The sequence below is a fragment of the Pseudopipra pipra genome, chromosome Z (assembly GCF_036250125.1).
Source record: "Pseudopipra pipra isolate bDixPip1 chromosome Z, bDixPip1.hap1, whole genome shotgun sequence".
NCBI lineage: Eukaryota > Metazoa > Chordata > Aves > Passeriformes > Pipridae > Pseudopipra > Pseudopipra pipra.
Window position 1 is genome coordinate 22,611,833 of NC_087581.1, and position 8,278 is coordinate 22,620,110.

Sequence of the window (8,278 nt, forward strand, 5' to 3'; positions counted from 1 at the left end):
ACACAGGCTCAGCAATACAAGAAAAGCACGTGAGAAATGTGCGTTCTTGTGTGAGAGGTCTTATGTGTGATGTACATGTTCACATTGTACAGATGACTTGTGAGAACCATTTCAGGCCTGGAGAGAGCAGAGGGGCAGAGGGGAGTTTAAAACCGGACTGAGAGAGCTGATGTTTGGGTATGGTGCTTTGGTGGTTTAACATGGCAAGGTTAGGGAATTAATAGCAAGTTGAGTCCTGAAAATTTTTTTGCCACATTGGGTCCAAATGAGACTGGGAATAGAATATGCATGAAAGGGGGTGATGTGGGGTAGAAGAAAAGGAAATTAGTTGCTAAGGTCTCTGAGCCATGGTTCCTGCCGGCTCTGGTTGCTGTTGCTAAGGAGATTGCTGTTTCTGCCTTTCCAGCTTCCCTCTTGCCAAAGGTACCACACTGCATAGCCCTGCCCACTTGTTTAAACTGCTATTGAACCACATGGGTTCAAGCTGTTGGGCAATCTTTGTGATTGTCTTCTTCTTGAAAAGTGATAAAATTTGAGTAAGAGAATGGAAGTTTTAGCCCATCTCAATCATTGCCATTGAAAACAGCAAGAAATGCAAGTAAAAGCCTAACACCCTCTACCTACAAAAAAATTGAAGTTTGCTCTTTTATAATCAAAAAGATAAATTGAATAGTGTAATTTTCCTCACAGCCTCAAGTAATCAACATTGGCACACACTTCTGAACTATTTTATTCTGCCTGGGTAAACTTGAGAAATTCCAAGCCAAATTACTACCTCTCCTGCAAGACTTACACTGTAGAGTCACCAGAAGAGACTTTGAATGACAAATTATTTCTGTTGTTCTTCTGAAAAGCCAATATGTTACACAGCCCGCCCTTTCTTTCAAATCACCTGGTATAATTTAATATGTCACTTTATTTTTAGTGACAAAGGTAGTAACTTGTTATTATTGGTAGATTGCAGGAGTACAATGACTAATCCTTTAGTCAGTTATTCCCCTGCACATTTTTAAACCTGTAACAATTTCACATTATGTAATTCTTACTAAGACAAATGTGGCTGAGACACAGGCGTTGGAGAAGAAAGGTTGCAGAACAATCTTAAATGAACAGAGTAACCCGTAGACATTGCCTCTTACATTGCCTCTTACTCATAATTTTTCTGATTTATAATATTGGATCTTACGTATTAGATCCCACAATCTTAAGACATGAGGAATGAAAGAAATGAAAATGTCATTTGTTTCATATGCTTGTGAGTTATGTACTTTTAAGTGGATTCTGCTGCTCAGTGAAACAAGTATTCTTTACAGATTGCTCTGCTACTGTATTTGATTTCAATTTCACATTGAATAGCACCAAATGAAATCTGTTATGCTTTAAGTTGTAATGTGACTTTCTCCAGCACTATCCTCAAACTCAGAGGAGCTGTTGACTCCCTTGAAGGCAGGGATTTCCTGCAGAGAGACTTTGAAAAATCAGAGGACTGGGCAATCACCAACCATATGAAGTTCAACAAGGGGAAGAGCCGAATCCTGCATCTAGAATGGGGCCCCAGATGTTTGTACAGACTGGGAAATGAGATACTGGAAAGCAGTGCTGTGGAAAGGGACCTGGGGGTATTTGTCAATGGTAAGTTGAATATGAGTCAGCAGCCAGGAGGGGCAACCGTGTCCTGGGTGGCATCAGGCAAAGCATCACCAGTCGATCAAGGGAGGGGATTGTCCCGCTCTGCTCTGCACTGGGGTGGCCTCACCTTGAATATTGTGTGCAGTTTTGGGCACCACAATGTCAGAAAGATATTGAGCTCTTAGAGAGTGTCTAAAGGAGGGCAACGAGGATCGTGAAGGGCCTTGAGGAGAAGCCGTGTGAGGAGCAGCTGAGGGCACTTGGTCTGTTCAGACTGGAGAAAAGGAGACTGAGGGGAGACCTCGTTGCAGTGTACAACTTCCTTGTGAGAGGAAGAGGAGGGGCAGGCACTGTTCTCTTCTCTGTGGTGACCAGTGACAGGACTTGAGGGAGGGAATGGCCTGAAGTTGTGTCAGGGGAGGTTTAGGTTCAAGAGTCAGAGTTCAAGAAGCGTCTGGATGATACTCTCAGGCATATGGTGTGACTCTTGGGCAGGGCCAGGAGTTGGAGTTGATGATCCTTGTGGGTCCCTTCCAACTCAGCATGATCTGTGTGACCCCAGGCCTTTGTTTTTTAAGCTAAGTGTTTAAAAATGATATTACTACAGGGCCCTTACTTATAGAGACCTAGCCCAGCCAAGTACCCTTTTCCTCCGTGTAAGCAGCAGGAAGAAATGGAAACTAGGAGTTAAAACAGTTTTGTCATAGGAGCCCAACTTTTTAGCGTACGGCAGAAAGGTCCTGCTTGCTTCCAGTGAAAACCTTGAGAGTCATCTGACTGCAATTACCTCATTGCAGCTGAGATTCTGTGGTCATCCTACCTTCAGAAGAGAAACCTATTTCTGGAAGAATGTGTTCATTGCTAGACTTTTTCTTTGTTCTCTTCCTGTTTATTTGTGCATAATTTGGGAGAAAGTTCAGATAACTTTTAACTTGTATGAAGTAGGAGGACACTACCTCCATTTCAGAGAACCCAGATTCCTAATAAGGCTTGTCTCCTCTCAGCTCCAGGGATGCAATGAGTGATTACGAGGTGTGGATTTGTCTTGGCTGCTGTCTGGCTTTGTTCACATTGGCAAATGTGAATTGTCTGTGGAGTGAGACTATTTCCAGAGTATTTGTTTTACCCACGTGATTGTTTCCCCTGAAACTTTCTTGGAAAAACTGTCTGTATTGCCTCCTACTATGTTTTATCATTTAAATGTGAGTACCTTCCTTTCTTGTTTTGATCTACTAAATACCTTGTATCTTGAGATACTCTTATTTGTGCAGTTTTGTGTATAAGCAGGCAGACTCATTCATTAATCCCTAATAATCTTGGTTCTACAAAGAGCTAATTGAGAGCCAAAGGCTGATAACAGTTGTGCTCTGGCATTTGTATTACTATTCTATCTCAGCTCCTTCTGATGTCAAAGAAATGTATTGGAATGTCTCCATCAATTCCTGCCATAACAGCGGAGTCTTACTGGTCATTTTTTTACATAGAGAATGGTGGTTTTTTGTTGTTGTGGCTTTTGCCTTGGTTTGGTTTTTCAACTGAGCTTTTTTGTATCTATAACTCATATGTTATCAGCCAGTAAACATGTGATTCAAGAAAATTATGGGTTATGCAAGTAAAAGAAAAGAAAGTTTATCCTAATGATAATTTTGTTCTATTCTTCTAATATACAATCCTTTTAGATGTGTAAGTTCTGTAATGCATGGATTGTGTGCACAGAAAAACACAAAATCTTTGCGAGTTATTCAGTTTAGAATGCTGTTCTGTTTAATTCTGTTCTGTCCATAGCTTTTCTGTCCCACCACATTTTATATCACAAAACCTTTGGTCAAAACAGAGTCTAAAGAAGAGCAAACTGGTTTGGATTACTGGATTACATCTGTGCTCCATTAGAATCAGTAACAATTTTCCCACTGATTCCCTGGAATTAACTGAGCTATCTACTTAAGGAGATAACGTAGCTGATCAAAATATGACTGCTCTCTTATATAATTTCTGCCTAAAGGATGACAACATTTCACTCTCTTCCTATGTATTTGGCTTTCTCCAGTGATCAGATCAAGAGATCACAGTATTTATGAAGCATGAAGTAATTCATGTGGATTCTGCAATCCCCACAGTCCCTTGCTTGCCTGTGTTCATAACTTTCATCCTTTCCTCTTCTAGAAAATATGAAGCTATCTGGAAACAACTAGAGTATCCTGTCCAGGACTAGAAGAATGAATAGATGTGGTCAAAGGGAGGCAGCACATTGTGTGGTTGCATTGAAGTTGAACAGTTTGTGCCCTTCAACTGATTTTTCTTCAGCAGTGGATGGGGCTGGAGAACAGCTGGGGCAGGGTGCTTTTATGGGACTTCCATATTTCTGTTCAGTAGTTCCAGTTAGGGACAGTGGGACACCTGAATCCGCTGTTGGTATTGCACACTGCACAGTTGGTTAATGCACGCATAGTATATTTCATGTGTTTAGGAAGTGGGAATTCTTTACATTTCCAAATGCACTGCACAACACATCTGCTAGAGTCCCAGTGTCTTCTGGATGTTCTGCACAGTCTTATGCATGTAAACTGCATGTTCAAATGGACTTTCTTGTGGGGCTTCAGGGCATTGGCTGGGTAAGACATGCTGTTTTGGTGGGGCTGAGGAACTTGCAGGGGTTCTGGTCAGAGGCACTGTACCTGTTTTTCAACCTGTTTTAGGTTACCATTAGCTGAATTAATCTGGTGATAGCACTGGAGTGGGTTTTGTCATGCTGGTGCAATGTGTTTGTGGAGAACACCACTGCTGTATCATCTGTGACTTTACAGTATAGTTTAAAAGTAGATTTAGAAGCCCTTTGTCTCAAAAAGTTAGTGTTCAAACTACGTGCTTGGCAATGCTAGTCTGGAGAAGCTGTATTATCTCCTCTCTTACCAAGCAGATTTCATAAGAACCAACCTGATCTGAGGCCTCTAGCAGTAGCTAAACTGATTATTCTGTGATATCCTACATGTTTGTGTAGCTATGCTGCCTCATGTTATGGATATGGGAAGGATAATAATTGGCAGGAGGACAGATAAGAAAAATCTTTCCCATCTAAGGATGTTGTTCCATATGTTTTCTTCAACAACAAAGGCAGCTTGAGAAATCTCTCTCCTCAGCCCCTCACGCACTCATTCTTTCCCACCCTCCTCTGCAGCAAACCAGGTTGCAAACAGGAGTGCATAGCTTACTGAGGGCACTCAAGGCTGTGGCATAGCAAAGAAGTAGGCAGCTCTTGGGAGGGAGGAATTAGAGCTTCTAAACCAGCTTTGCCAAGAAGAAAATATGGTGTGAACTACATCCTTCAGCATTGCTAACATAGCCATTCTCATGTGTACATGACTGCATGAGCCATGAGGACAGTTTTGTTCAAGAAGTACAGAGTATACAAGAGAGATATTTTAAATGGACAACAGCAACTAAGCAAGTTGCATATGGACTTGGAGAATGTGGCAAGGGAGAACACTGATTAGTATATCTGTTTGCTTGGCATGGCTAGGGCTTGGGATTTATGTGAAGAAAAAATAATGAGGACTTGTGAGTAACTTGATTAATTAGAAAGCCATGTCTGATGTCTTGCCTACACATGAAGAACCATGGCGGAAGGATTGAAAGGAGTCACTGAATTGGTATGATTGGAGGAATCAGAGAGCTGCTGTGGTCAATCTGGCAGCATTAACTAGTACACATGCTATGTGACAGGTGCTGTACTGAAGACCATCATGATCCTGAAATATTTACATGATAAGATGCAAGACCCAATGCAGATGTGTTGGGTTACAGGCAGCCTCAAAGATGAAAAGTTTAAAGAGAACTGGCTATCCTGGTAACAAAGTATTTACCCTAATGAATTCACTTGGAATGCTTCCTCTTCAGAGAGTTCATATGCAAACCTTCGAGGTGTGTGATTGCTTACCTCTCACTAGATCTTAGAGGCATATTGGGCAAGAGACTCTCCAGCTTAGTCAGAGTTTGGCAGGTAACTTTTTTCTCATGGGTACCTGAGCTATTTTTAGATAATTCAGCTGGCACCTTTTTAAAGGCCTGATAGTGGGTTAGGAATGCTGATCTCAAGAATGTGCATTTGTTCCTTCTTCAAGGCAAGCAACACTGTCAGGGATCAAGAGGGAGATTTATAAGCCTTGCTTCAAGCAGTGGGTTTTCCTGTCATTGTTTGCAGGAGGAACAGTGGGTGTAGGAAGGGACATGCTCCCCCCCTTATGTGAGCCCTGAGGCGAAACCTTTTGCAGATAGTGACTATGGGAACCAGTTCTTTTGTACTAGCTTGTCAATAAGATATTCAATATCCCCTCTGGAATGTGCCTGCAGACTGTTCCTGGGGATTTAGAAGTATCGAAGATGATAACAGGAAATAAAAAATGACACCTCATTTTGGCAAGGGCAGCATGAATTCACCTCTGTGGAGATAAAGGGACTTCCCTACATGCTCTATTGGAAGTTTTGAATCAAGACTTTTATCAATAGTTGGGAAAAGGGCTCACTCTCCATTGCCACTGCATGGCCTTTCTTCACCATAAGCAATTAACTCAAAGGAAGCGTAAAGTTCCAGTGAGTTTATGGTGGTAAAGCCTCTCCTTTCTAATTTAATGCATTTTGTTTGTAAACTGAATGTCTAGTAAGACTTTACTGGATTGCTAACTAAAATATTTTGGTGGCTGTAATCCTGAGCAGGTCTCAGTGTGTTTGATTCTGTGTGTTTGATTCTGAACAGAATGGAAAGACAGCTGCTGTCCCCAAAAAGCTTGTGCACTCTGGATAGTAGACCGACAGCAACAACACGTATACAAGCAAATGGGCACAGTGTCTTGTGAAGCACACTCAGAGAGACAGGGGACTTGGCCCCTCTGCATTCTAAGCCCCAGGCTGAGATTTTTGTTTGCATCTTTGACAAGGAACACTTCTCCAAAGACATTGGAGGAGGAGCTCTGTGGCTGTGCATGGGACATGTTCCAAGAGCGGGCACCAGAGTGGGTGGTGGTTGGAAGGCTGCAGTCAGGTTATAAGAGTGCTATGAGGAGGTAACACCATGGGAGAAGGAGGCTGGCACCATTCTGTTCTTCAGGATCTGATCCTGCTTTCCATGCAAACAGCTGGCAAAACTGGTGAGTTTAATGGGACCTGGCAGGAGCAGCAGAGGCCTGGGAGCCAGATGCCATCCTTGGTGCCATTTGTTGGAACTGTCAGGCATCTGGTAGGCAGTGTCACATGGGTTCCTGAGGAACAGCAGCTGCCAGGCCTGTTGATGCACACCTTGTTTTCATCCCTGAATTCCTGGGTGGTCAGGCCTTTTCCCACATGCATACCGACTAGTGCATGGGTGGCTCCACACCAGCTATGGTGCATACAGGCTGCTCCTTGGCAAGTGTCTGTGCAGCTGAGTCTGGGGTTGTAGGAGGATGGTGGGGAGGGATCTTGAAGGTGCTGTGGGGAGAAGAGGAGAGAGAGGGATAGCTGAAGCTGTCACTGTGGGAAACAGGGGACATGGGGAAGAACTGAGGGTGTTATGGTGTGGTCTAGCTAGGGAAGTTGGGGGACCCTGGGATGCTGTGGGGAGGATGTAGGTGAGGTAGATTAACTGCAGTCTGAGTGTGACCTGTATTGGAGATCTGTGGTGTTGTGTAGAAAAATTCAGCAAAGCAAGAACATTACAACAAGGTGGAACATAGGCAAAATGTATATAAAAAGATGGGGAGGGGTTGATGAGGGATATGAAAACATTGTGGTATGTAGGAGGTATGGAGTGAAAAGCATGGAAGTATTAGAGACAGCCTGCCCTTACAGATTTTCAATTGCAGATTTCTGGGCATATCTCCCTGAAAACATCAACACTAGATGATTATATTTTTAAAGTTTTGTTATTTGAATTAGATTAGTACTGTTTGAGGAAGGCTGGCTTGAGAAACTGAGTTGCTTCTTCAGAAGGATACAGAAGATCACAGAAGGATAGTTTCCTGAGATATCTGCTGTGCCTGTGACTGTGGTGTCTCACTGCCACTTGCAGCAGCACTGTAAGGAATTTGAATGCATTGTCACTGCCTTTGCAACTCGTTATGCCTTTGTTTACTGCTGATTTTGCTCAGCAGTTTTGCTACAGATTGACTTAGAATAGGAGACATCAATAATTAAAACTAAGGTTAGGAAAATTGTTTCTCTGCAAGAAAAGCATCAGTGCTTGTTAGGACTGAAAGAACTGCAAAGAAGGGTGAGGAGAAGGTCTGATTCAGGTATACATTTGATTCTGCACAGACCCCACACATGGATTGTTTTCTCAGAACTTCATGAGTGACACTAAACTATTGTTTACTCTTTTTGAGCCTTAGTTTCCTGCCTCTGCCTCAAATTCCTACCTTTGTGTGTGTCCTGGGAGGATGAAGGCAGTGAAGTTCTTTACTGTGCTACAGGCAGCCATGAAACAGACAGTTCCCTTGGATTATTTTTATCAATTAGGGTAAATCAAGCAAAGAAACTGAGGTTGGATCTTTACTGCCAGAAGCTCTTTTCCTCAGAAAAGAAAACCCCTTGATCCCAAGCTCCAAACATGACTGAATTTCTCTGCTATCTTTCACTTTGGCACAGTAAACCAACAGAAAACAGCAGAAAACTTGTCTCA